This window comes from Bubalus kerabau, chromosome 2, assembly GCF_029407905.1.
Source record: "Bubalus kerabau isolate K-KA32 ecotype Philippines breed swamp buffalo chromosome 2, PCC_UOA_SB_1v2, whole genome shotgun sequence".
Lineage (NCBI taxonomy): Eukaryota > Metazoa > Chordata > Mammalia > Artiodactyla > Bovidae > Bubalus > Bubalus kerabau.
In genome coordinates this window covers 143293694-143309056 of record NC_073625.1, presented here as the reverse complement: position 1 = coordinate 143309056, position 15363 = coordinate 143293694, and positions in this window count along the sequence as shown.

The following is a 15363-nucleotide window of genomic DNA, read 5'->3' as shown; positions in this document are numbered from 1 at the left end:
CAGCCCATCTTGGGTGGCCCCACAGGGCATGGCTTAGTTTGAGTTAGACAAGGCTGTGGTCCTAGTGTGATTAGATTGACTAGTTTTCTGTGATTATGGTTTCTGCCCTCTGATGCCCTCTTGCAACACCTACCGTCTTACTTGGGTTTCTCTTACCTTGGGCGTGGGGTATCTCTTCACGACTGCTCCAGCAAAGTGCATCCGCTGCTCCTTACCTTGGACGAGGGGTATCTCCTCACTGCCACCCCTCCTGACCTTGAATGTGGAGTAGCTCCTCTAGGTCCTCCTGCCCCCACGCAGCCACTCACCTAGAGCCAGACATCCTGGAATGTGAAGTCAAGTGGGCCTTAGAAAGCATCACTATGAAGAAAGCTAGTGGAGGTGATGGAATTCCAGTTGAGCTATTTCAAATCCTGAAAGATGATGCTGTGAAAGTGCTGCACTCAATATGCCAGCAAATTTGGAAAACTCAGCAGTGGCCACAGGACTGGAAAAGGTCCGTTTTCATTCCCATCCCAAAGAAAGGCAATGCCAAAGAATGCCCAAACTACCACACAATTGCACTCATCACACATGCTAGTAAAGTAATGCTCAAAATTCTCCAAGCCAGGCTTCAGCAATACGTGAACTGTGAACTTCCAGATGTTCAAGCTGGTTTTAGAAAAGACAGAGGAACCAGAGATCAAATTGCCAACATTTGCTGGACCATTGAAAAAGCAAGAGAGTTCCAGAAAAACATCTATTTCTGCTTTATTGACTATGCCAAAGCCTTTGACTGTGTGGATCACAATAAACTGTGGAAAATTCTTCAAGAGATGGGAATACCAGACCACCTGACCTACCTCTTGAGAAACCTATATGCAGGTCAGGAAGCAACAGTTAGAACTGGACATGGAACAACAGACTGGTTCCGAATAGGAAAAGGAGTATGTCAAGGCTGTATATTGTCACCCTGCATTTAACTTCTATGCAGAGTACATCATGAGAAACGCTGGGCTGGAAGAAGCACAAGCTGGAATCAAGATTGCTGGGAGAAATATCAATAACCTCAGATATGCAGATGACACCACCCTTATGGCAGAAAGTGAAGAGGAACTAAAAAGCCTCTTGATGAAAGTGAAAGTGGAGAGTGAAAAAGTTGGCTTAAAGCTAAACATTCAGAAAATGAAGATCATGGCATCTGGTCCCATCACTTCATGGGAAATAGATGGGGAAACAGTGGAAACAGTGTCGGACTTTCTTTTTTTGGGCTCCCAAATCACTGCAGATGGTGACTGCAGCCATGAAATTAAAAGACGCTTACTCCTTGGAAGAAAAGTTATGACCAACCTAGATAGCATATTGAAAAGCAGAGACATTATTTTGCCAACAAAGGTTTATCTAAGCAAGGCTATGGTTTTTCCAGTGGTCATGTATGGATGTGAGAGTTGGACTGTGAAGAAAGCTGAGTGCTGAAGAATTGATGCTTTTGAACTGTGGTGCTGGAGGAGACTCTTGAGAGTCCCTTGGACTGCAAGGAGATCCAACCAGTCCATTCTAGGGGAGATCAGCCCTAGGTGTTCTTTGGAAGGAATGATGCTAAAGCTGAAACTCCAGTACTTTGGCCACCTCATGCGAAGAGTTGACTCATTGGAAAAGACTCTGATGCTGGGAGGGATTGGGGGCAGGAGGAAGAGGGGACGATGGAGGATGAGATGGCTGGATGGCATCACTGACTCGATGGACGTGAATTTGAGTGAACTCCAGGAGATGGTGATGGACAGGGAGGCCTGGCGTGCTGTGATTCATGTGGTTGCCAAGAGTCGGACATGACTGAGCGACTGAACTGAACTGAACTGATGCCTGATTCATTTTGCTGTTTGCCTTAATACAACATTGCAAACAACTATCCTCCATAAAAATTTTTTAAATGTTTTAAAATAAAATATGGAATAGAAATGAAATTAAAATTGCCTGTCCCACCTCCACAGTCCAGATTCCCACTTCCTAGGAACAACCACTTTCAGCTTTTTTAGCTGTTTCTTCTCAGGCTTACCTCCATAATTCTAAATAAGGTGTTCTTACTATTCCTAAAGTTTTTGAGTTTTATACTGTCTAAGAACTTCTCATATAGAAGATGACAGTTCATACACACATGCACACTCACACACTTTGTCTCCCCTTTCTCCTCTAAATATATTAATAGTTATATTGCAATTTCATCATTTTGGTTATTAATAGAGCATTTACATTGTTATTACTATGCCAATTTTATTCACAGCTGAGCCAAGTAATGTATTGTAATTTCCTTTCTTGAAATAATTTTTTTTCTAGAATTCATAAGTGTCTAAAAAAAACTTTGCTTACTTTTTTTATTTATCTACGAACCACTCATTCATTATCAGATTTTCTCACTACACAATAAGGCTCTCTCAGTGCATTCAAACATTAGGAAGTGTGTCATTTTTCTGTCATTTCTCACGCTGATGTGTTACACTGGATTGGAACACACTTGTCATTCTGGGGCTTCCTTCCCCCATCAGTCTCACATTTCCCTTTGCCCTCATTTCTTGAATTCTTTTTTTATTTTTCTTCTTGTGGTTTTATGCTTACTTTATTCATTTACTTCACTTATTTTTTAGAGGTATCTTTTTAAAATATTTATTTATTTTGGCTGCAGTGGGTCTTAGTTGCAGCACGCAAGATCTAGTTCCCCCACCAGGGATAGAACCTGGGACCCCTGCATTGGGAATGCAGAGTCTCAGCCACTGGACCACCAGGGACGTCCTCCATTGACTTCACTTTTAATGAAGGTTCAGGAAGATGCAGATACTAGTGAAAAATGATACGTTCCAATCTCAGTCTTGTAGAGTAAAGGTCATAGCAGCCTCTCAGAAACAGCCTCTGCAAAACCAGACTCCGCATGGGTGCAACACCAATGACACACGTAAGAGAAGCATCTCCTCCAGCTGTTGCCGACGCCAACCATCTGCATGATGGCTGACTCCACAACCAAACGTAGGGTCCTCTTACACTCTACTAACACATTAATTTGGGGCTGCAAATATCACATTATATAAATCCTAACATCATTCTGTAAGTTTTGGAAAGCAGTTCTTAGTCATATGGGAAAGGAAGTGCTCACATGATTGTGGGTCATTCATCTCTAAGAACCAAAGCAGCCCCAGTGGGTTCTTAGCAGCCCCCAAGTGGGACATTTTGAGCAAAACCACACTGTAATGGATTGAGATACATGAAATATGCTGAAATCTATGAGTTCATAAGGACACAAGAAATTAAAGCCCCCCAAAACTCCTTGGTTATCTTTAGAGGATGCTCATCCTTCTGAAAACCGGTAAATAAAAGGAAAGAATCAAATATCCTGCCTTTTCTGAAAACAATAACATAAAGCTATATTTCAGGTCCAGCAACAGATGGAAAGGGAGAGTTCCTTTACAAAAAAAAAAGTATTTGGCTGCTCTGCTGGGTTCTAGTTGTGGCATGCAGGATCTCAGATCTTTATCGCAGTATGTGGGATCTTTTTTGGTTGCAGTATGTGGGATCTAGTTCTTCGCAGTATGGGCCACCAAGACCTGGGCTTGATCCTTGAGTTGGGAAGATCCCCTGGAGAAGGGAAGGGCTACCTACCTACTCCAGTATTCTTGCCTGGAGAATCCAATGGACAGAGGAGCCTGGTGGGCTACAGTCCATGGGCTTGCAAAGAGTTGGACACAACTTGGTGACTATCACTTCATGTGTGGGATCTAATCCCCTGACCAGGGGTCAAACCTGGGCCCCCTGCATTGGGAGCACAGAGTCTTAGCTACTGGAACACCAGGGAAGTCCTGAGAGTTCTTTTTAAAAAACATCCCCACTAATGTATGAGGAAGGAGTAAATAAGTGCAGCCCCTAAGGAAACAATGGATCCAGGCAATGATCATCAGCGGTTACTAAAATCAGTTACTGAAAACTGATGGGGATCTTTGTAATGGAGTGGCTGTAATTGCTGAGTATGAGAATGTGTGCCAGTCAGTGATAGGGAGTGGTGGGGCCGTGGCAAATTCTATCTGAAGTCATTTAAATTCAATGCCAGAGAGAGAAAGAGAGAATGAGAGAGTATGAACCAACACTAGAGACCAAACAGCATAGGCCTAGGCTATATCCTTAGCCAAAGTAGTGATCCCCACAGTAGACCTGAACCTATACTTGAGCCATATCTCAACTTTTTTCCAGAGGTATTAATTCAACTTTTGGCCATTTCCACCTCTTGGACAGTCAGTAGAGAACTCTAGCATCTAGTCAGAATGGATTAAACAATACTATGCTTATTGAACTGACAAAGCAAGAATTGGTAGGAAATGCCCTACCAGGAAAAAGGCAGTCCCTTGGGGAGTCTGTCTGTGTTGATTTAATGATAAAGAATCTGTACACCAAGGGTGTCAGCCAGACCGGAAATTCCTTCTGGTGGAGAGTCAGAAGTGCCCCAGTTGGACTGATAGGCTGTGGCCATATTGATTGGCTCCAAAGGGCATCCTTATACACATACAGGCAAAGGGCATATCTAAACTTTGCAGTCACTGGAGACTTTCCTGGCCTCTGAAAGGGAGTGGAAGGAAGTGGGTGAAGGGCCTAAGAAAGTGGCACAAAACCTACCTCTTCTTTCCTCCCTGTGATCAATTGATTTTTATTCAATTTAAAGACAATTCTGAGATTCTTCCTAAATACTAGAGAAATGTCAAAAGTTGGTAGAAATTATTTATTTTTTAAAAATGGGATTTTTGCTCTGTTTCAGGATCTTGACAAAAGGATTATTAATGTATTTGGTGGGTTAGCAGTAAGACTGACGGTATCAACTTTTGCACAGTTAAGAACAAACACTTCTTGAGAGTATGATGTAAAGACCCATACCAACCCCTGTGGTAAGACAGACGTAAGTAAGATGCAGTTTCCACCCTGCCAGATCTTAAAATATAGATGAAAATCTGAGATTGTAAAATAACACTGTAAGACATAATGTGGTAAATGTAAATGACTGTGAAATTAGGAAAGGCAGAGATGGACAGACAAAGCTTCACAAAAGACCCGGGGGATTGACTCTAGCTTTGCAGGGTGGTCTGAATTTCAGTAAGCGTTAAAGGGAGAGAATGGTTTATTCCCATCTAATTCTTCCATGGTATACTAGATGTTGTCAGGGTATGACTGTCTTCATTCCCTCTGAAGAAACTGCCTTGCCCAAAGGCTCTTCTAGGCAGTCATGTTTCAATGCCTGCGACCCGCATTCCAGCAGTTTAGGCGAGAGGTGGTCTCCTGTCACTCCCCAGTGCAGTCTGACTACTACAGCCGGGCTTAGATGGACATTCTGAGCCCATGAAAGTCTTCTTTTTGATAATGTAAATGTAGGAACATAAAAGAGCTCAAGTTAAATAATGCCACGCGTGCTCAGTCGTGTCTGACTCTGTGACCCCATGGACTGTAACCTGCTAGGCTCCTTTGTCCATGGAATTTTCCAGGCAAGAATACTGAAGTGGGTTGCCATTCCTGACCCAGGGATGGAACTTGCTTGTCTCGGGTCTCCTGCATTGGCAGGCGGATTCTCTACCACTAGCACCACCTAGGAAGCCCAAAAGGATGCCATATGTAAGTCAAAGTTACGAAGGAAAGAGGGTGGTGCCAGGTTACCTTGGAGCATGAGAGCTTTCTGGTTCCAGTAACAGGTCTTCTTATAATCCTCCACCTCTAAGTGACTTGAAGTAAATGCAATGGATAACTGTTCCTTAACAAAATTATCTGATTAAATTCTATGGACAATACTATTTCAACGGAAATAGTAACAAAGTTTTTTTTTCTCTCTTAGCTCTGAGACTGTCTTGGTACAAATACCTTGAAAGCCATTTTAGTAATTATAAGGTGGACATTGGCCTTGCCTTTGTATGTGAGAGGATTTGACAAATGGTGTAAGTTAGTCAGAACTTCTGGTTTCTCTCTGTTTTACCTCCAACTTCTTTCCCACCCTCCTTTATTTCTTGTCTCATGGATGAAATAAGAGCAATGAGAAATTAGGTGGGAAATAAAATCAAACCAAGTGTAGAGTGAACACACAACTGTGTCTGGATGTAGCCTACAAATTTGCTTCTGAGCATCAAAGTACCTGAAGGGAAACCTGGTTAATAACAACCTTTTTAGTATTTGCGATAGAAGCAAAACAGTTGAAGCTCAACAGAAATTTCTCTCATGAGTCCTCATAAAGGGAATACCATTCGCAACCAGCAGATGACAGGTGGCTCTTACAAAAATCCTGCCAAGGAGGCGATCTCTCCTTGTTTCAAGTATGAAGACTTTGAATGGTTGATTTGATCCAAGGTGGGGGAAAAAATCTAAGGGGGAGAAGACATAACATGCCTAAGAAGAGTGAACGGCTTTCCAGTGCTCAAGGAAATCTTTGATGAATAGCATTCCTCACAACTGTATTTTGATAAGAATTAAAGGGCAGAGGACTTCCCTGTAGCTCAAACAGTAAAGAATCTGACTGCAATGAAGGAGTTCATCAGGGTTCAAACCTTGGGTCGGGAAGATCCTCTGGAGAAGGGAATGGTAATCTGCTCCAGTATTCTTGCGTGGACAATCCCATGGACAGAGAAGCCTGGTGGGCTACAGTCCATGGGGTCACAAAGAGTCAGATGTGACTGAGCAACTAACACATATAACATATAAAAGTGCAGAGAGGGACTTCCCTGGTGGTGCATGGATAGAATCTGCTCAGCAATGCAGGGGACACAGGTTCAACCCTGGTCCAGGAAGATCCCACATGCCTGGAGCAACTAAGCCTGTGCACCACAACTACTAAGACCCACTCTAGAGCTTGCTAGCAGCAACGACTGAGCCCGCATGCTGCAACTACTGAAGCCTGTGAGCCTAGAACCTGTGCTCTAGAACCCGTGCAACAAGAAAAGCCACCGTAATGAGAAGCCTGTGCACTGTGACGAAGAGTAGTCCCTGCTCACTGCAAATAGAGAAAACCCCACGCAAAGCAACAAAGACCTGCTGCTGCTGCTAAGTTGCTTCAGTCGTGTCCGACTCTGTGCGACCCCACAGACGGCAGCCCACCAGGCTCCGCCATCCCTGGGATTCTCCAGGCAAGAACAAAGACCTAGCATGGTAAAAAATTAAAAAAAAAAAATTAAGAAAAAGGGGAGGTGGCAGAGAGACTGTATCCTTTAGGATAGAAATTGTATACAGCTGACAACAGCAGATGTGTATTTCTGACATTTTGGTATTCTGGGCAGTCAATGGTGTTAGTGTCATACTTGGCATCACTTTCTGGAAGCAAGGGACCAAACTTGGGAGAGGGGAAACCAGAGATCTTCCAGTTTAGGTGAAGTTCTCAGTTGAATGTCTGAGCAGATGTTGGGGTGCTGATGATGTCATAGAAGCCTGTTGGAGACTGGACTCACTTCCTTTTGGGCTGACTGTGGACTCTGCGGTGTATACTTGGTGGAAGGCCTTAGGAGCCTGCAGCAGTGTGGGTAATTGTTTACAGCTAAGTAATTTGGTAACATTTCTTGGCAAGTTGTTATCCATTTTCTTACAATTATGCTAATACAATGTTTATTTTGTCTATTTTTAAATGTGTAAAACATACTGAATGCCTGGCCCTTGTCCATCCAGGAGAAAGCAACAGAAGCACATGAGGAAAATATTATGCAGAGCTTCTTTTCGACAAACTGATTTATTTAAAAATCAACAAAGTGGCTAATGGAACTTTAGGGTAGTAATTTCACATTTATATCGCCCTTTAATGAGCCCATGTGGTTTCTTTAAAATCTATATTACCTGTGTAAAGAAAACCTATTCATTAGGAGCCCAGTCTCTGATTTCAGTAACAGAGAAAATATTCATATCCCACAGAGACCAATTCTAGTGAGCTTTAAAATTCAAGATATTTAACTTTAAGAATATAAGACTTTATTATCAACACTTATTTCTCATGCTGTCAGCTGAAAGAATATGTTGACCACCTATTGTAACTAGTTTAACTGGTAAATGATTGAGACATTAATGGATAAAACAACAGAGTTGTTAATATTTTTCCTAGGAAAATAACTTTCATACTTATATTAGGCATATTTGCAAATAACCATCTTACTGTCTGAGGTTTTAGTATAGAACTTTATAATTAATTTATAAATAAAAATGTATATGTCAATTCCAATTGGCTAAGTCTATATTTTTATGTTAAATCATACAAGGAGAAAGTTTAATTGGCCTAATTAATTATCATCAACTTCTCTGACTCAGCTTTTTGGGTCAGGCTAAGACTAAGTTGTTGACAAGCCTATGGTTTGGATCCCACTCCTCATCCACTCAGTAATCATCCTTAATTTTTTTGTTTTTGGTTGCCCCACTAGGCATGTGGGATCCCAGTTTCCTAGTTTCCCAACCAGGGGTCAAACTGGCACCTCCTGCAGTGGATGTGCAGAGTCTAAACCACTGGACCGCCCCCTGAGAAGTCCCGTGATCATCCATCCTTTGTTCAAAGAAAAGTCCGGAATCACAGTAAGGGAGTGTGAGCAGGGTGGTTTCTGTCGTAAGAGGATGGAGGAGTTGCATGCATCATGATCTATGTATTTCACATTAGAAGGGTTCAGTCTTTCTGTATTATTAACAACATCGATACACAACCTTATTATACACTTGTCCATGGTTTGCACTTGTCCATTAACTTAGGATGAATTTCCAGAAGAGTAACTGTTGAGTCAATGGGTATAAAACTTTTTAATTTTGCTACCTATCTTGTCTCATTTTTACCATTATATTTCTCTTGTTCTCTTAATATTTCAATTACTGAACACTGAGAATATAATACTCCCTCTCTTCATGTGTGTAAACATTTAAGAAATAAAAGTTTCACTTCTGTAATTAACTCACAAATATGGTTGAGTCTTACAACCTTGTGCTTTTCCTTTTTTTTTTTTTTCTATGAAACTGTTTTTGAAAGAATTTTAATATTATTTTGGGAAGTATTTCTATTTCTAGAATTTTTTTTTTTTTTTTTTTTACTTCAGGAAAAGTTAGGACAGCTTGACTGCTGCCAGGGAGATTACAATCCAAGAAAGAAGGAAAGATAAAATTCCAGGTGCTCTTTTTCACTTAATTTGGCAAATTTTGTAAAAGAATAATTAAAAAAAAACCCAAACTGGTCTCAGCATGGTGGAACAGCTGACAAAGTTTGGAAAGTTGAGCCTGGCTCTTTTCTCAGGGAAGACTTTGCCCTGCCTGCCCAAGCGGCTGGTCTGAGGGATCCTGTTTCTGTGGGCATCCCTGGTCACAGTTCAGGGAGGAGAATTCTTCCCTGTGCTTTTCTTTATACTGCTCGTGGTGTAGAGCTTCTCAGATTGAGAGAGCAGAGGAGCACCTGGGCATTTATGCAAAGTAGCGATTTCTGTGCTCCAATCTCTGAGATAGTCTAACTACGTAATTCCAGGGCCCAGGGAACTATTCGTTTAAAAAGTTCCTCAGATAACTGGCCCAGGTGCTTGATAAACCACACTTTGGGAAATATTGCTTCAGGGACTTAATGGGTACTTTTGGGGTGAGAGGAAATGAAAATTTAAAGTTTTCTATTTAAAAAGAGTATGTTCTATTTTTAAAAATGGTTATGCTACTCTTTGTTTTAGTAAGTCAGTTCTGGGTCTTATCAAGCAACTTTCTTAAAGAGTGTATTGAACCCTGTCTCTCCAATACTTTGTAAACAAGAATGGCAATTGTGCTAAGTCAGTTTTGTCTGACTCTTTGTGACCCTATGAGACCATAGCCCAACTGGGTCCTCTGTCCATGGGATTCTCCAGGCTAGAATGCTGGAGTGAATTGCCATGCCCTGCTCCAAGAGATTTCTCCACCCCAGGATCGATCCTGCATTGACAGATGGGTTCTTTACCACTGGCACCACCTGTGAAGCCCAAGAATGCAATTCGCCCTTGCTTTTTCCTATTATCCATCCTATTTAATTTACTCCTCTGTCTCATAGTCTTCCATTCCTGAATCCTCTGGTTCTCCCTCTGGACCATGCCAGAATCCACTAAGGAGCTCTACAGTTTCTCCTGATCCTTCTTTAGGAATTAGTATTTCGAAAGACTAGTCATAGGTCAAGGAGTATGCGGGAAGGTCATTTGGCTGTCTGCCAGGAAAGGACCCAGCTGATGTTATCTGGACTAATTAGAGCCTGGCTCTTTGCCTTGAAGGTTCAGATATTTGATTTTGTCAACAAACAAGAGTGGATTTGGTCTGTGAGCAGGCAGGTTCACTTTAACCAAAGTCACAGCCGGTGGTACACACAACCAGCCTGCCGCATATTTGTTTACAGTTAGAAAGGAACTGGAATATTTGCACTCCAGTGCTTTGGGAAGTCCAATCATAATCAGAATTTGCTTCCTGGGTAAGAAATCAGAATAAAGGAGATTCAATACATAATTAGCTTTCTGGGTAACTTAAGGCTGGTGCATTCATTGCCACAACTTGGATAGCCTTGCTAATCTTGCTGCCTGGATAGCTTACGGAGGGATATATTTATTTTGTAGATTTGTTCATTCTATCAGTTGTTTTACTCTGACCAGAGAACTATGCTTTTTCTTCAAAATGACTTTACTTGTTTCTGCTTCCCTCCTTCTTTGTTTTGTTCCTTTCTCTCTTTTTGTATGTATTTACAGGTAATTTTTATTATCCTTTTCCCAAGTTATAGCTTAAGAGTAGGATGTAAGTGATGCAGTTTACAATTACTGGGTCAGGTGCTTCATAATTGTATCCTAATGTTTCTGCACTGCTCCCAGTTTCCTCTTGATTCTCATCTTGACACTGCAAACAGACTTTACTATTTGTATCTTGTTACAGAAGAAAACCTATTTTCTATAATTAGAGCGCTGTGTTGTCTAATATGGTAGCCACTAACCACACATGGTGGCTATTTAGATATATTTTTAAAAATTGGGGAATTCCCTGGTAGTTCAGTGGTTAGGACTCTGAGTTTTCACTGCCAAGGGCACAGGTTCAATCCCTGTTCAGGGAACTAAGATCTTGCAAGCCACATGGCACAGCTTTAAAAAAAAAAAAAATCAATTTCTTTGTTGCACCAGACACATTTCAAGTGCTCAAGGTTTAGGTAGGGATTCCCTACTGGACAACACAGATATAGAACATACCCACCATGGCAGGAAGTTCTTATTCAACAGTACTGATCCACAGACTCCTACATTTAAGTGAGAGGATCCTTAAATATCTCATATGCCAAAGACAAAAAAAAAAAAAAAAATGGGGTGTTTTTTTAATTGTTTGTTTGGTTTGGTTTGGGTTGGTTGAGGACTCAGTTGCTAATGAGATTTGGCAGTTTATAACTAAGTCCAGCAATACATAAAATTGAAGTGTGTGGGTCTTTCTGCCACTATGGTAACCTCCTACTTCTTCAGACTCCCTGGTGCAAAGTAACAGAAACCTACTCTGACTAGCTCAAGTAAAAAGGGGGATTCAGTTCAAAGCTGCAGGATCATCCAAGGACAGGAGAACAGCTCAGCCTGGAACCAAACTAGAACCTAAGACTTAGGTGTTATCAGCACTCCATCTGCTCCTCTCTTTGGACCTGCCTCATTTTGGCTTCTCTCTGTAGACCAGCTTACACTGCTTTTCTCCATGATACAGCAAGTGTGACCACCAATAACTCCTGAGATTATATTTCCTCCACTCAATAGGCCAGCTAGGCTGAGACTAGACTCTTTCAGTGCTCATTCCAATCATCTTTGGGAAGGTGTTCATTGGCCTAGCTTGGCTCAGGTGTCTATTCCTGGTCCAACTGGCAGTGACAGGGGGCAAGGTCAACTATAGCTACATGAAGACTTGCTTCTATTGCCATGTGGTTTAGGAGGGTGAGACAGGAGCCAGGACAAGACACAGAGCTTGGCAGCCAACCCCATGGGGGGGCCACTGCAAGTCTCACTCTATTTTTGGTGGCCCAAGACTCCCCTCTTTAATCATTCACCTGAGCTTCCCTGAGAAAATAAAGAATGGAAACTTCACTGATTGAGGGTCAGATGCATTTTAGTTCTAACCCCTGTTCTGTTGCTGATCAGCAAAGTGGTTTGGCACATGACCTAAACTCTGTCTCAATTTCTCTCTATTAAGAATGGAATTTTTTGTACAGATCTCAAAGGCAAGTAAGCACTGAGAGCTCTTTAGTCCAGCACTACCTATAAACTAGACAATACTTCTCAACTTGCAAGTTTGAATTATAGCTTGGGAACATCAGGGGGTTATTCATGACTCCTCATTTTTTTTTGGAAACCCTCCCCCCTCCCCCCACCAGCACACACACACATTTGCAGCAAGTCAAACTTTGCTAAATTCTCTAAACACTCATGAAATTTCCATTAAATATTTTGATGACAAAATACTTAATATATGTTACATTGATTTTCAAGTTTATTGAAACTTAAGCTGAAAATTCAAACATTTGTGGCATCACTTTTCTTTATTTTACCCTTTCCAGCTATTGCTTTTGCTTTCTTCCTCTTACTTCCATTTCAACTGCACAGAGCCCAAGTTAAAACCTGAAGAAAAGAATTGCTATATGACATTCAGGAAGTTACTAGTTTTTAAACATCTGGTTCTCATCTTATTTAAAATGGGAATTGGAATCTTGTAGACCCAATATTCATTTGGCAGTTAAGAGGAGAATGAAGTCCCAAGGAGGAAGTCTAGTCAGTGAGGGGGAAGAAACTTTGCACTGGCAGAAATAGTAGCATTAAACTAATAAGGGGAGTAAAGTGCAAGGGAAGAGGATTGGCAGGAAAAAATAAAAGTGCTCTGAGAAAGTTAAAGAGCATCATCATCATCATCATGACAAGTAGAAATCAATGAAAAGCTACAGGAAAAAATGAGATGGGAAAAAAATAGTTGCAATTCTTTTGTGAAACTGAAGAAACTTGTAGCATCTGACTCGCTGCTTAAAAATATTTCAAACAAATAATTGTTGATAGTTAAAAAAAAATATTTGTTGTTGTGGATCAAGGAAGCAGGAAGAAGCTTAACTAGTTTCTCTTTCTAATGGAAAAGAGCAGAAAGTATAAATGAAAACAGAAGCCTGTTGCTATGCTTGACAAATATTTACTTGACTTTTCTTCCCCATACTTCATAAAAATAAAATGAATTTACATCGAACATTTGCACTTCACCCATTTTTTTTTTGCTTCCATGTTCTTCATAATTAATATTAGTATGACAAGTTTGTGAAAGTCGTTCAGTTGTGTCCCTTTCTTTGTGACCCCATGGACTGTAGCCCATCAGCCTCTTCTGTCCATGGAATTGTCCAGGCAAGAATAATGGAGTGGGTTGCCACTGCCTTCTCAGCAATTGAACCCAGGTCTCTCGCATTGCAGGCGGATTCTTTACCATCTGAGCCACCAGGGAGGCCTATTAATAGGCTGTATTAGTAGGTCACTATCAATAGTTCATCAAATGGAGACAAGAAGAAAGCATTTGCCTCAAACCATTTATCAGATCAGAGGGCAGAACTGGTCTTCAAATTTATAACCTTTAAATTCTTGGTTTATATTACTTGAGACATCTGTAACTACTGAATTAGAAATTCTAGACCACCCAGTACCAGTTAGTTTGCATCTAGTATCTGTGCTGCTTAATGGAAGTTGAGAATGTGTTAAGGCCACCATAGCCCCCTCTGTACCCCCATTCTTAATCATTTGGAATTTTAACATGTAGACAGGCACACACACTGTCTTGCTCAGCTCTTACTGACAGCCAACATGGTAGGAGGAGACCATGAAACACCAATGTAATAGCTATTTACTAACCAATACTTAAACTTAGGAGAAGGCAATGGCACCCCACTCCAGTACTCTTGCCTGGCAAATCCCATGGATGGAGGAGCCTGGAAGGCTGCAGTCCATGGGGTCGCTAAGAGTCGGACATGACTGAGCGACTTCCCTTTCACTTTTCACTTTCATCCACTGGAGAAGGAAATGGCAACCCACTCCAGTGTTCTTGCCTGGAGAATCCCAGGGACGGGGGAGCCTGGTTGGCTGCTGTCTATGGGGTCACACAGAGTCGGACACGACTGAAGTGACTTAGTAGCAGCAGCAGCAGCACTTAAACTTACTTTTCAACAGTGATGAAGATCATCTGTATGTGGGGATTACAATATTCATCACCAGGCTTCCCTGGTGGCTCAGTCGATAAAGAGTCTACCTGCAATGTTTAAGACCTGGGTTCAATCCCTGGATTGGGAAGATCCCCTGGAGAAGGAAATGGAAACCCACTCCAGTATTCTTGCCTGGAGAATTCCATAGACAGAGAAGCCTGGCAGCTACAGTCCATGGTGGGGTCACAAAGAGTTGGACAGGACTGAGTGACTAACACTTCATTACCTCACCATGATTATTTTTTCTAAGGCCTATATTCTCTGTGTCCTTTCAATCCTGTTTCTGAGATAAAGAACCATTATCATTTGTTTCAGGGCTTTTTATGTTATACAATCAATTTTACTGATAATTTCTGAAAATCCTTAAGTAGCTTGCAAAACCGTACCTTCCCACCTGCATCAGATCTATGCAAAGGTACCCCGCTCAGTTTCACTTGAGTTCTAACCTGTACCTTTGAGGCCAAGGCCTTGGGAATTCAAGGGAAAAGTGAATTTTAATTTGGTACATTTTGTACTTTGATGGAAAAAAAAAAAAATCCTCAAAGCTTGATGGGTTCTAGGCACATGTGCCTGTCACTATTTCTCAAACCATTGTACACAGAACTACAGGTACAAAAGGTCCTTTACTCAAAAAACAGATTCCTGGATAAATGTTTTGATTTTTTGAGTCTATTTACTGTCCAGTTGAGTCTGCTGCTTAGGCCTTTGATCGTGCTACCAAGTAATTATTTATTTCTATGGTTGATAAAATGAGTACTGTATATTTATTTATCATTAATTGCAGTTTGAAATCACTTTAAAAAAAGATCCGTCATTTTAGCTTTTTTAAAATTGGTTTCTTCTCGCTGGACACGAGCCAAGTGCCCAGAGCTGACCAGATTGCTCACTCTCAAGACTGTCCAAGTCTTCCACACTAAGACCTTCAGCCGGGCCTTGTATTCTCGAGGTTAGAAAACCTATCCCCCAGTCTCGCAGATGCTGTTCTCCCCCCACTGGCTCGGCACAGAACATCATTATCTTTGCTGAGCTTCTGTCTCTATGGCAATAACAGATGGGAAGTGCTGCGGAATTATTCATGTTCTGGAAAGGAGGCAGTCAAGAAGGAGGGGAAGGTGCGGGGTGGGAGAGGGGGCACGACCTGGGAGCGCGGCGATGGGGGTGGGAGGAATGGAACTTGGGTGTGCAGG